We start from the raw sequence: 12,922 nt of genomic DNA, 5'->3' as shown, positions 1-12,922 counted from the left end.
GCTAAAACACTTTTTGAGCAAAAAAAATAAAATCCAGTCACCACCATTTTCTCAATTTCCGCCCCATAATTAAACACTTTCCAGTCTCTACTTCCGATCCAATTATTAAAACCATATTGGCAAAATACTGTATAAATTAAAGAATGCTATTGCACTATAACACTATAATGCTAATTTTAAAATTCGGAGGGAAAAACCCTTTCTACTCACTGCCATTTTAGCAATGTGTTTCCCCTCCTAATTAAACACTCCCCACATACATTCAGTCCAAAACAAATATTAAAGATTTTGTTTTTTCATGGATAGTAATGAGCAATCACATTTAAATGAATAACTGCTTAGTGCTAAATAAATATTTGATTTATTTTTAAGTATCGCTTGCGTTGTAATTTTCTAGCATCATCAAAACTAGACCACCAAAGTGCATGAACCACTGCAGGGCTGGCATTGAAAGTAGGCATGGTTGGTCACCTGCTGAAGGTCCAACCCCAGCAGGGTCCCACTGACAAAAACCGCCTGGACTTGCTCCTCATCTTCACCAATGCAGTCTGCTTGTTCTCACCTGGCCCAGACAACACTGGTGGTGAGGAGGAGGCGCACTAGATGCTACTGCCTCCTTGCCCACTGCCTCCTTGCCTCTCACGTAAGCAAGTGGTAGCATTCATGAGAAAGAGGATGAGGAGCAACAGCAGCTGATGACCATGGTGGTGAGAAGGTGGAATCACTGAGGATTCCTTGCCCTAGGGCCCACAGAAACCTGGACCCGGCACCACACCATCTAGCCACCTTGTGCAACTTACCACAACAAGATTGTCTGGCGGGGATGGAGGGAGGAAGAAGGATGTTTCCTTTTAAAATAAGGATTAAAAAACCCTGGCCCAACATTGGATGTTGAAATTTAAGGCCTCATCTTACTTACCCTACCCCAAATACATTGCATTAGAGTGTTCAAGCTACTAATATGAAGGACAGGGGAAACTATTAGAAGTATGGCTACGTATTTTTACCCTATGGAAAGAAACAACTGGAAACTTGAGAGACAGGCAGGGGGAGAATTAAAATAAAAATTTCCTTTTCTCACAATATCTTATGTTAATGTCTCAAACATTTCCCCACAATTGTGGGTTACTTCTTGATCTGCATGAAGACAAGAGACACTTATTTCTTAGTGCAAAGGAGAGAATTAAGTTTGGCACTGATAATTGAGTACATAAAGGCAAGTACTTTTCACACACACAACCACCAAAACTATTTACTATTTCCCCCCTTCCTCCAAATCTCACTCCACCCTACCCCCATGCCTCCATAATATCTGGACAGGATCTACACCTCTACTTTAAAATGGTTTATAATGATTTTGACAGCTGTTGCACACACTCCATAAACAGTTTTCAAACCGATTTCAAAATGCTATATCCTGCTTGGTGTAGATCTAGCCCTGGAAACATACAACTATAGGGATAGATATAGTCTCCATAGCTGTAGCTGGTAACCCTGGGCCAGGTCTGGCAGTAAGGAACTAAACAACCACCCTCTACTTAGAGCTGCCCTTGCTAGTTGCTGACCAGATTCATAAACAATTATTGCATAAGGAATTTAGCATCTTGTGAATACCATTTTTTTTAAAAAAAAAGTTCTTAGCCCTGATTGTTGCAAAACACAGTTTAAAAATAGGGTGACCATATGAAAAGGACAGGGCTTCTGTATCTTTAACAATTGTACTGAAAAGGGAATTTCAGCAGGTGTCATTTGTATGCATGCAGCACCTGGTAAATTCCCTCTTCATCACAACAGTTAAAGCTGCAGGAGCCCTGCCTAGCGTGGCTGGATACAAAATAGGTCAGGGCTTCTGCAGGTTTAACTGTTGCACTGAAGAGGGAATTTCACCAGGTGCTGCATGCATACAAATGACACCTGCTGAAATTCCCTTTTCTATACAACTGTTAAAGATACAGGAGCCCTGCCCTCCTTTTCATAGGGCCACCCTATTAAAAACATCTCACTGGCCTGAATCCAGAGAACTGTGGGAATGTGCAGAGCTAGCCTCCTCTCAGGTGGTTGTGTTTGGGGATAAACAATGTCCAGTGGCTGAGATGCATGGGGAAACTTACGAATGTGTAGATTACTCCATTGATTTCGTATACTTGCTATAGCAGATTATCTGGGTAAACCTGTTCCTCCCCGTGGAGTGTGTTGGGTGGATTTGGGGTGTGACTCCTTCCCTTTCCTCAACTCCATTCTTGGCCCTTTTTATTGACCCAAATTCTCGAAACAGAAATTGGGGATAAAATAGTTATGCCTAAAGGGCTGACAAACATATGTTTTCCGTGATCAGATTCATGTCTAAAATTAACTCTGGTGCATATAGATCTGGCCGTAGGTGAAATCTCTCTGTTGGTGTTTCAAAGCTAACATTTTTAGTTAGATTTTAGTTGAATACTCTTGCTGTTGCACTGTCTGTTCTGAAAAATTATCAAGCACGTCAGGTTTAAAATACGTATAACAAAGCAATTGTATGTGAAGTTGCTTTGTTTCTACAAATGGCAGTACACAGGTTTTCGGCTCATAGCAACTGAATCTGGAGGGTGAGGTGCAGGATTTTTGCCAGCCAGAGGATATCCAGAGATACATTTTATGCCACAGAAACACATTTCATTTCCTGTATCCTTAGCGCATTATAGCGCCCACACCGTGTCCTCCCCAATCTCTCAGTTACTAAAGAACATGAACTGAAATGCAGTTTTGCATAGGTTTTAATAGAGGGTGAATTTTTGATCCTGGGCCTATTTTTTAAATTATTTTTCAAATGTGATTTTGAAAAGATGCTTACAAACAAACAAACAAACAAAAAACTCACTTTTACAGATGTCTAACTAATAAATATTTCAACATGGCCATGTTAACTATTCTCTTGTCAAAATTCAAGCTTTGCATTCCCCCACCCCCAACCTAAAACCTTTTAAAAGTCTAACAGCATCCCAACCACTATCATAATAAAATTTAGAACAGAATGAACCACAATATAAATAACATTGACTTCTTGCAGACAAATCTGATCGAGGAGAATTTGCTTGACACTCTTCCCCCCGCCCCTCGCCTACCCACCCCAATTTGTTTCGGCTCTTCAAACCCTCTTCTCACACCCCACAATCCTAGCATTTTTCTTCCTCATTAATGACCCCGCCTGGGAAGTTCAACTGTGCCGCCTCCCGCCCAGTGGGGGTTTCGCTCTCGCTCTTTCTGCTTTGTGGCACTATTCCTCCCCTACCTCCACCCCAACAGGCCGTGCGCATTGCTCCTATTGGCAGAAGGGCGGACGCTCAGAGAGAGGAGCAAAATCGCGTGGGATCTCATTCCGCCTCTGAGCAAGAAGGTGTCCGGACATGTCCAGGCCAGAAAAGGAGAGAGGAAAAGAATATATAACAGCAATTGCTTGGGAAACGCTTGTTAAAAACAGAATTCAGCCCAAAGGAAGAATCCTTCCCATATATTTTTTTAAAAGAGGAGGGGAGTAGCTAATGGCTCCTCTTTTAATGTGCTCTCTGTCTGCCCTCACCCCCCACCCCAGCATAGCAACAAAGGCCCTCATAGTTATTATGTTTTACAAGTTGGAATTGGCATCAGCCATAAAACTGAATCTGGGGATGGAGGCTATAGATCCTGAAAAAAGACACTGCGTTGCTGGGTTCTTCCCCAACCCCTTCTTCTCTTGTTAGCTGGGCAGCAAATCCCCAAATTTAACATAGGAGGAGCTAAGTTGTCAATTTAGGTCAGCCCTCCCAGAGCCTAGTGCCCTCCAGATGTTTTGGACTAGGACCCCCAGCATTCCTACTGGCTGATTTAGGTGGTTAATTCTAAAAATGGGAAGCCAAATCCAACATAAGTCCTACTTAGAACAGCCCCATTGAAATGAATGGGACCCAAGTGAGTCATGACTAGTCCCATTTATTTCAATGGGTCTACTCTAAGTAAGACTTACATTGGTTTTTATCCATGGTGAGGGAGACTACCCCTAAGATGTACCTGGAATTTATCATGCTTTCATTTGCAAGCCCTTCCCCTAATCAAGTATGTAGTTAGAGGTGCTGTAGTGAGTGAAACGCACCCTGCACATGCTCAGAAGCATTTCCCAGCCAACCTGCCCATGCAGAAAAAAAGTAAAAAGCCCAACAGAATGCATGATATGGAAGACTGAGTGGCTGAAATAGGTTTGAGGCAGGAGCCCTTTACATTGTTGCTCCCCTAGTCATAAATATTTTAAAGCAGGCAATAGAGAAATGTTTGTAAGCAAGCTAGGCTCATTCAGTGGTAAGGAAAATGGACAGTGAACACTGTTCTCTTTATTAGAACCGTCTACACTCTGAGGCATTCAAAAAAGTGAAGCCCCTGTGAATTCAGCCCTGACCTGAATTCGCAGTATGATTTGCAGAACAATTTACCCAAACATTAAGAGGCCCAAACCTTGACAGTGGTTTCCTGCCTATAGATTTTCAGAATACCACCAGATGGAGGCATTTATGAATGGCAAGATGCACTGCACCAGTGTATTTGACATCAAAAATTCACACTTGTCATCCACTGACCAGTGCATAAAGCTGGAATGGTAGGCAGTCCCAATGTTCTTCATGGTGATATAAAATATTTGTCCCTCCCCTTCCTGTTTTGTGTAGAAAGTCATCATCTGTCAGAACTTTTGATGCAGGAAACTGGGACAAGCCTAATCTTTCCAGCTCAGAATTCGTCCATGTCCTCAGGCTCCAGAAACAGGGTGCCTGTGTCCTCCTTTAGAAACAACAGCTCTCTGTTTCAAGTGCCGTCTAGTTTAAATATAAAGAACCACAAGACGGGAGAGCACCCAGGGGCTTTGAAGTTGCCCATCAACAATGAACACCTAGACAGCAGACAGAACAGATCTTCTGGTCACAGTTTTCCTAACTCTGGAAAGATAACTTGTATTTATGTTCAGATTATAGTCCTCCTTTCTAAATTTGCACCTGTAATACAAATTAGTACATGCAGATTGTATACAAATTTGTATCACTTGTCCTTTTTTTTCTGGTGATGCGTGAGGCGCCACCTGAGAAGTGAAACCCAACAAGTGATCCAAACTATCCAAAGAGCTCTCCACGGCATCAGATTGGCACCGCTTCCCTCCAAAACCCTGCGGTTTTCCTCTCCCAGGGTAGCATCCCGACACTGAGGCAGGAGCACGGGGTTTCTGGGTGGCCATCCAGTGCTGCCCCCATCCTCTTCCTGGTGGAAGGCCACCAATTGCCAGTCGCCTTCCACCAGGCAAACACCCCCCCCCCCCCAGATTGGCCCCAGACGGAGGAAGGGCTGTACTGACGTTGCTTGGATTGAAAAAGTTGGGGTAAATCCCTGACTTTTGCAATCCTCAGCTGTGGCTGCGTCATATGACTGATGCAGTGCAGATCTGCAGCCACCAAGGTATGTATGGCGAGAGAGAAATAGTGAGAAAATTGGACCTATTTTGGGATGAGAATAAGCTTGAGTTTCTGGTCAGAGCTGAGAGCCCAAACCTTCCAAAAAGAGAGACAGGCCGAGAATGACATCCGAGTGTGGGCAGCATTTCGACCCATTGGAGGAGAAGGAGCCTTGGCCGACCAAGTCAGTAGGCCGACATTTCTCTTCTGGGTGGAGCAGGGGTGGGGGGAGAGGAGCCAGCCACGCTCCCTTGAGGAGATCCCACAAGGAAGCTGGCTCGTGGCTGGATCTGCCGGCTGCATTTCGTGCAACACGCTGTCCATTGAGCTATTGCCAAATTCGAAGACACCTGCTGCTTTCCCACACCCACTCCTCTCTCGCCTGCCACTCTCTTCGCCCCAGGGAAAGCTCAGGCGGGCGAGGAGAGAGGCGGGAACAGCTCCCAGAAGCCAGAGGAGCCGGCCCAGCCAGGATTCCAATGTGATGGCCCAATTGTGTGGGGCACCGAAGGGTGTGTTACACCTGTCTCCTTTGCAACCTCGGCCTTACATTTAAATTGTCATTTATTTCCACGTCTCAGGAAAACCAAGCTCACTGTGGTGCGTGCCAGCTATTATTGTGTGTGTGTGTGTGTGATTTTAATTGAAATCTATTATTTTTTGATATAGAGCCTTCATCCCTTCTTAGGAAAATTCCCTCCCCATTTCCCATGCTCTCCTCACAGTGTTTTTAGGATGTGGAGGGAGGGGGAGAGATTTGGTTTTTAAACTACATGTCAATTGCAAAGGAAACAAGTTGTGTTCTTGTTTTCTCTACCCTCCCCAAACACCTACTTTTTCCGCCCCACTTTGAGTCCATGGTTTCCCCCTCCGTTTCCTTAGCGAGTCTAGCACTGGGCACTTTCACATCTGTGCGTTGTTGCACTATTTCAACTCATGTATCTTTTCACCTGTGCTGGCAAAATCTTCCTCCCCTCCCCCTACGTTCTCCTTCCCCCGGCAGTTAATTTTTTATATGTACTTTTTATATATTTTGATTTCTGCACAAATCCAATAGTACAGCAGCCTGAAACTGTGCAATTACAGTAAAACAGCACACTATGCTTTCCCCTAAGATCACATTAAACCATCTAAGCAAAGAAAAAAGTATTACAATTAGGTTTTGGGGAAATTTGTGGTCAATGTCAGCATGGTAATGGGAAGCCGACATTGTTCTGGTCAGGAAACATAGACATGCCTACTCAGGAGTAAGAACCACAGAGCTGAATAGGACAGAGTCTGGGCATGGGTGGCCTCGCTCGCTGTCTCCGTGGGGTGTTCAAGCGCCCTCCCTCCCCCTTCACGGTTGAGTAGTTGAGTGGAGAACTACCCCACCCTCCTCTTTTGTCAGTGAAGTCACCCTTCGACACACACGCCCCCAACAAAAAACAGGATGGTCTGATATAGCACAAGGACAGCAATACACAGGATGGAGGAGCAGCTTTATTGCACACGGAGGGGGGGAAATGGACTTTCCCCACTCCAGAATAAGACAGAAAAGGGAAGGAAAGAGGCAAGATGACCGCAGGACAGGGACAATGTCATGTGAGTAACGCACTCCAAAAACACATAACAGGTATGGCGAGAGTGCAATAAATTGCTGGGGTGATGGAGCTCACTATTTTAAATTGACATAGGTTGTGTTTTGTATTAAAAACTATTGCAATTATTTCCCCCACCCTGCCCTAGCCCAACCATCAGTAGAACCCTTGAGCAAATAACAACAACAAAACTGGATTTCCCCACTAGCTGAAATGCAATGAAATTAAAAAGAAAGGAATTTGGGGGAGGGAAATGAATATGAAACAAGAAGGGTGAAAGGGTTATACATCTCACACCAGAGTCTTGAAAATCGAAGTTTCTCTTCACAAGTGGAGGCACTGGTGCTCATGCTGCCAACTTTTGCAAGACCCTCAACCTCCCTCCAAGACCTTCAACTTCCCGCAAACATTTTAACCAACTTTCTAGCCCTCAGTAATGCGGCACTACATTGAGCAGCTGCTATAGCCTTTGGCATAGTAGCAAAGCCAGGATTACCTAGGGTACCCTTTCTGGCTTTAAAGGACAGGAGCAGCCAACTGGGATGAAAAAAAATCCACATCCCTCAGCTCCTAACTCTGGCATTTAACTTCAAAATGAAATCCAGCCTGCCAATCCCACAAATCCTGTTTTGTAATCCTAAAAATGTGAGATCAAAGCTGTGGTTACTCAATAAAGAAAGGGCACTTTGCACATGCTTAGAGGCACTTTTCTTATTCCTGATTTTGGCACTAGTACTGAAAGCAGATTCCAGGGCTGAGCCAGGGCACAAATGAAGGAAAAGGATATGGGGAGTTGTTCATGGTGTAGGAGGTGTAGCATGGTGGCCACTAGGAGCTAAGTAGCTGATTCTCTCCCAGCCCATTACAACACCATTTCCATAGGGGCCATGTTTCAGGTGCTGGGGAGGCCCACTTAGGGCAGTTGCCCAGGCCCCCAAAACTGGGATCTGGGCCTGCTCATGGGAGAGATGATAGCAGTGCACAAGAGGGAGCAAGAGATCTTTCTCACCCTGGGTGTTTGTGTTTCGTGTTTTTGCCTTTAGTAGAAATCTCCCCATAAATTTATAGCTATGAGGGCTAGAAACTTGTTCATATTCCCCAAATAAAAAATAAAAAAATTACACTGAAAAAGAAATTCATGCTGCAGTACAACGAGCACAGGTACTTGGAAGTAATACATAAAAAATAAATTACACTTTTTGAGTAATCATAGAATAGTAGAGTTGGAAGGGGCCTAAAAGGCCATCGAGTCCAACCCCCACACAGTGCAGGAATCCACCTTAAAGCATCCCTGATAGATGGTTGTCCAGCTGCCTCTTGAAGGCCTCTAGTGTGGGAGAGCCCACAACCTCCCTAGGTCACTGGTTCCATTGTCGTACTGCTCTAGCAGTGAGGAAGTTTTTCCTGATGTCCAGCCGGCATCCGGCTTCCTGTAACTTGAGCCCATTATTCCGTGTCCTGCACTCTGGGATGATCGAGAAGAGATCCTGGCCCTCCTGTGTGTGACAACCTTTCAAGTGTTTGAAGAATGCTTAGGACTGAGCTGTCAGTCTTAGATTTTGCCATCACTTAGCAGTTGCTTTGGCACCTGGAAACTCTTTGCTGACTTTTAAATATGTATAAGTACTGTAGTAATGGCTTGACTAGCCCAGAAAGCAACACGTAGAAGGGTTCATTCCCAAAGGGTATGGCCATGGGACCTTCCATTCCCTCCCTCCCACCATACGTCCATGAGAAATTTGGGCTGTTGGGCAAAAGGAAACTGCTGGGGAGACCAAAAAGCTTATTTCTTGGTGTAGAAGGATTGGGAGCCTCATTCAGGAAAGGCTTGAAATCTCCTGAGCCTAAACTTCAAACATGGGGCATGTGTTTTCTGAGCTGGCTACCTGTTTTCAGCTGGATTGGTTTTGAGAACTATGAACTATGGATTCATACCTGTGCAGCAATGCTTTACACCTGAGCGGACCAGAATGTCCCAGATTTGGTGGGACCCCTTTTGTCATGCCTCTGTCTGTGGGCATCATATTGAGGGGTATGTGGCTTAGAAGCATCAGTGTGACCTATGGGGTCAGTAGAGGAGCAAAATGTTTTGTAGGACTACCCAGTCTCTCCCCCACCCTAGAGCAACTATAGGAATGTAGAAAAGCTTGTAACATTGCTGTAATAATGCAGAAGATATTGTTTTTATGTTAGAAAATGTTATTGAGGGCTAGATTTTAGGGTGTGTGTTTTTTAATTGAAATGAGCAATCTCAGGATTCAGTAGGATGGCTTTGGTTGCTATGGCAACTGGGAAATCCTCTTTGACCTGTCCCAGCCTGTTTTTTGTTTATGTCTTGATCTGACTTGGCCAGGAGGCAGTAAGGCCAGAGAGTGTAGTGAGGGGAGTAGTAGAAGTATGTAGCATCAGGTAATGAAGCTATGCCATTAAGTTATAATTAGAGGATGTCTTTTTTACTTTCTTTTTTTTTTTAATGAGGGCTCGAAATGGCCTTTTAAAAGAATATCAAAGCTGTTAACCCTCTGGATTTGCAGCTCTGGAATGGTAGCTATGGCAACCACAACATCCCCCCTGACCTGTCCTGGCCCAAGTCTTCTGTATGTCTTGACTTGACTGAGCCAGGGGGTGGGGTGCCACAGAAAAATGTAACATTAATAAATCTCCCTTGGCAAAGATGGGCAGAAAGGCATGTGAGAACTAAATAGAATCTCTGAACAGCAACAGCCTTCCCCAACCTGGTGCCCCCCAGATGGGTTAGACTGCAGGTCCCATAATTCCCAGCCAGCGTGGCCAATTCACAGAACTACCAAAAGAATCCTAATTCATTGGGGATATCCCGTAAGCCCCCTTGACAAGATCAGAAGCTACTCCAGCCTTTCCTAACTGGGGGACTACTTTATTCCATTCCTTCTTTGCCACCCAGGGGCCATCACACAGCTACATGATAAGTCACTTTTCCCAGTGGGCAGCAGCCAAAGGCTTCTTTCTCCTGCCAAACAAGGATCCAGTTTTGGCACTGCTCATATCAGAGGAAGCCGTCTGAAAGGCCTCTGCAGATTCCACAGTGGACTGGCTTTTCTGCTGTTGGGCAGAGTCTGTGGATATGTAGATCGTTTTCCTAACCACTGGGAATTTTGCGCAAATTTCATCATAGAAAAATATGCCAAAAATAAAAAAAAAGTCAAAAATGCACATTTCCCCCATAGACTAAAGTGTGAAAATGCACAATTGGGGAAATTTGTGCATTGTTGAGGGAATATGCACATTTGTGCACACATGAATTTTCACAAGTTTGGAAATAGGAAAAAAAGTCTATTTCGTTGATGTGCAGATGCCGGAACAAAAGGCACCTTAACAAGCCGCAAAACACAGATGGAATGGATTTTTCACAAATCATATATCCCTAGTCTCAAGCACCAAAATGTCTTGGGTCAGCGTCGGTAGAATGTTCAGTGTGTCTCCCCTCAAAATAGCAGATAAAAGTAGAACCGAAATGGAACGTCACATCAATTCAGTGTCTAGCATATATTTTTAAACTCAAATTCCCATTTCTGTGATAGAGATTTCAAGATACTGCAAGTTGCAAATTTGGGATGGAAATTTTGTTCCCTTCCAAATTAATCTTAGAATACTGTTTTTACTTAGCCCATCACTCGCTACTTTACAGATCTAAAATCGTTGACATATCTGTATGCTTCATGAATGGGAAGCAGCAATGCTTGTTCTTGGAATATTGTTCTGTTTAAGAGCCAAAGATCATACCTGAGTTTCAATACTGCCTGACTTTGACCACAACTGAAGTTGTCAAAATGTGCACACATCCAACTTAGAAACAAACTGGGCAAATGCAGATAACTTTTCAAGTGGTAAAGTGCCCTGTAATTAATTGGGCAGTTGGTCATCTGTTGCATCCAGTCACATGGTGAAAAGATCTTCACCACATATTCACGCCCTATCAAAAATCTTAAGAGATCAAGGGAGAAGTGTTTGCTTGAAGTGAATGTGAGCTTTTCTCCCCATACAAATTGCACGTGCAGGTGACCCATATGGGCCAGGACAGCTAAAGCACCCCTCTCCCTCATGCTAGGGACCAGAGCAGCCTCCCCCTGGCCATTTCTGAAAGGAAAAATTCTGCAGTCAAGGGCAAACCACATGATTAACATTACATGTAGTTTGGTCTTTAGTTGCTACATGCGCGATATGGTAACTTACTAGTGTACTCAAAGCTAAAACCCACTCCTAAAACAGAAACTGCACTTCAAACATGCCGACTGGTTTTGTGCAAACTTACTCTGAAGTAAGTCCAACTTCGTTCGATGTGGTTCACTCCCAGGTAGGTGTGCATACAATGGCAGTCTCGAAGCCCAAATATCCCGTTTTGAAATGTCAGGGTTACGCTATTCTAAATGTGGGTTTTGACTACGATATGGCGATGTGCAGATGTGGGTTTGGGGTGGGTGGAGAATTCAAACAAATTTGTTTCAGCTTTGGAGGATTGAAGGAAGCAATGGAGTTTGTTGGTTGTTCATCTCGTGCAGTAAAAGACAGCTTGTCCAGCCGTAACACTGGAAAATGACTTTCAGTAGGGCGGTCCTTTGCAGTTCACCTGTGAGGAGTGGATGCCGCTCGGGAAAGGTGCAGCCGGCCGGCCGGCAGATCTACTCTGGGAGTTCTTTGTCTTGGTGGTTGTTGGGTTGGTTTCAACTAGATGAGCTATTGACAACACAGCAACACTGCTCCTGCCCTTCTGTTTGATTTCTCTCTCTGCTCCCCCCGCCCCCTCCTCTCACTCCTATTCCAATACTGTGTCTTGCACATCCTGGTAGGGGATACATTGTAGGACTCGTCTAGCTGTGAAGTAAACTGGGGTGAAGACTTGTGTTTTTTTGCATTTTGTACCCTAATAAAATTGTGTGTTTTCCACACCGCATCTGTGTCCTGCTTCAGCACAGCATCAACAAATGAAAACTCGTGGGAGCTGGCCATTTGATAGCTAAAGGGATCAAAACAATCTCTCTAAAATAGGGGAGGGCAACCGTTTGGGGCTGTGAGCACATTTGGTAATTTGAAAAACTGTCCTGGGCACCACCACAAAATGGCTTCATGGGAGGCGTGGCAAAGGACAAGTAACCTGCCCCAAAGACTGACTACAAAGGAGAGGTGGGGGCTGAGTCCCAAAACACTAAACAACTCCTTTGAACCCACAGTTTTCGACAGCAACAAAAATCTATTTCACGGTGGAGAATTAAATCATTTTTTTTAAAGGGATGGGGGCTTATGAAAGAAAATCTGGCAAGAGGGAAAGACGGAATAGGTGCTCAATGTCTCCTGACTGGCAGCGCTAGGAGCCCTCCACCTGGAAGCACTCCAGGTATCAGAGGTCTGTCAGTATCAGTTGCTGGTGGCCAACAGCAGGAGACGGCTATTGCCTCCACCATGACCTACTTGTGGGTTTCCCAGAGGCATCTGGTTGGTTGCTCTGGAAACTGTGGGGCTGCCTAGATGCTCTAAAAGCCCCACAGTGGGTATGTGGCAGTGCTGTGTCAGTTACATGACGCAGCAGCCACCTTGCAGTTGTCGCGGGGCTTTCCAGCAAAGCTGAGGATGAAAAAAGCCGGGGCTTAACTTGACTTTTTGCCAGAGCGAGGTGAATATAGCACATCCACCATCTAACCTCACTCCAGTGGCGGAGGCATTCCCGGGCAGATGGCAACCACTGATTGGCTGCCATCCACCCGGACAGAGGGGCAGGCCCAGCGGGCCAAATGGTTGCCAGAAACCCTGCATTTTCTCTGCATCAGGATTAGCCACCACAAACCCGCAGCAGAGAAAGCACGGAGTATCTTTAAACGCAGCAGCAACCCAGTTGCCATAGACGGATCTTTGGCCTGGCCCAGC

Source organism: Elgaria multicarinata, chromosome 11, assembly GCF_023053635.1.
Source record: "Elgaria multicarinata webbii isolate HBS135686 ecotype San Diego chromosome 11, rElgMul1.1.pri, whole genome shotgun sequence".
Lineage (NCBI taxonomy): Eukaryota > Metazoa > Chordata > Lepidosauria > Squamata > Anguidae > Elgaria > Elgaria multicarinata.
Note: the sequence above shows the minus strand (reverse complement) of the source record.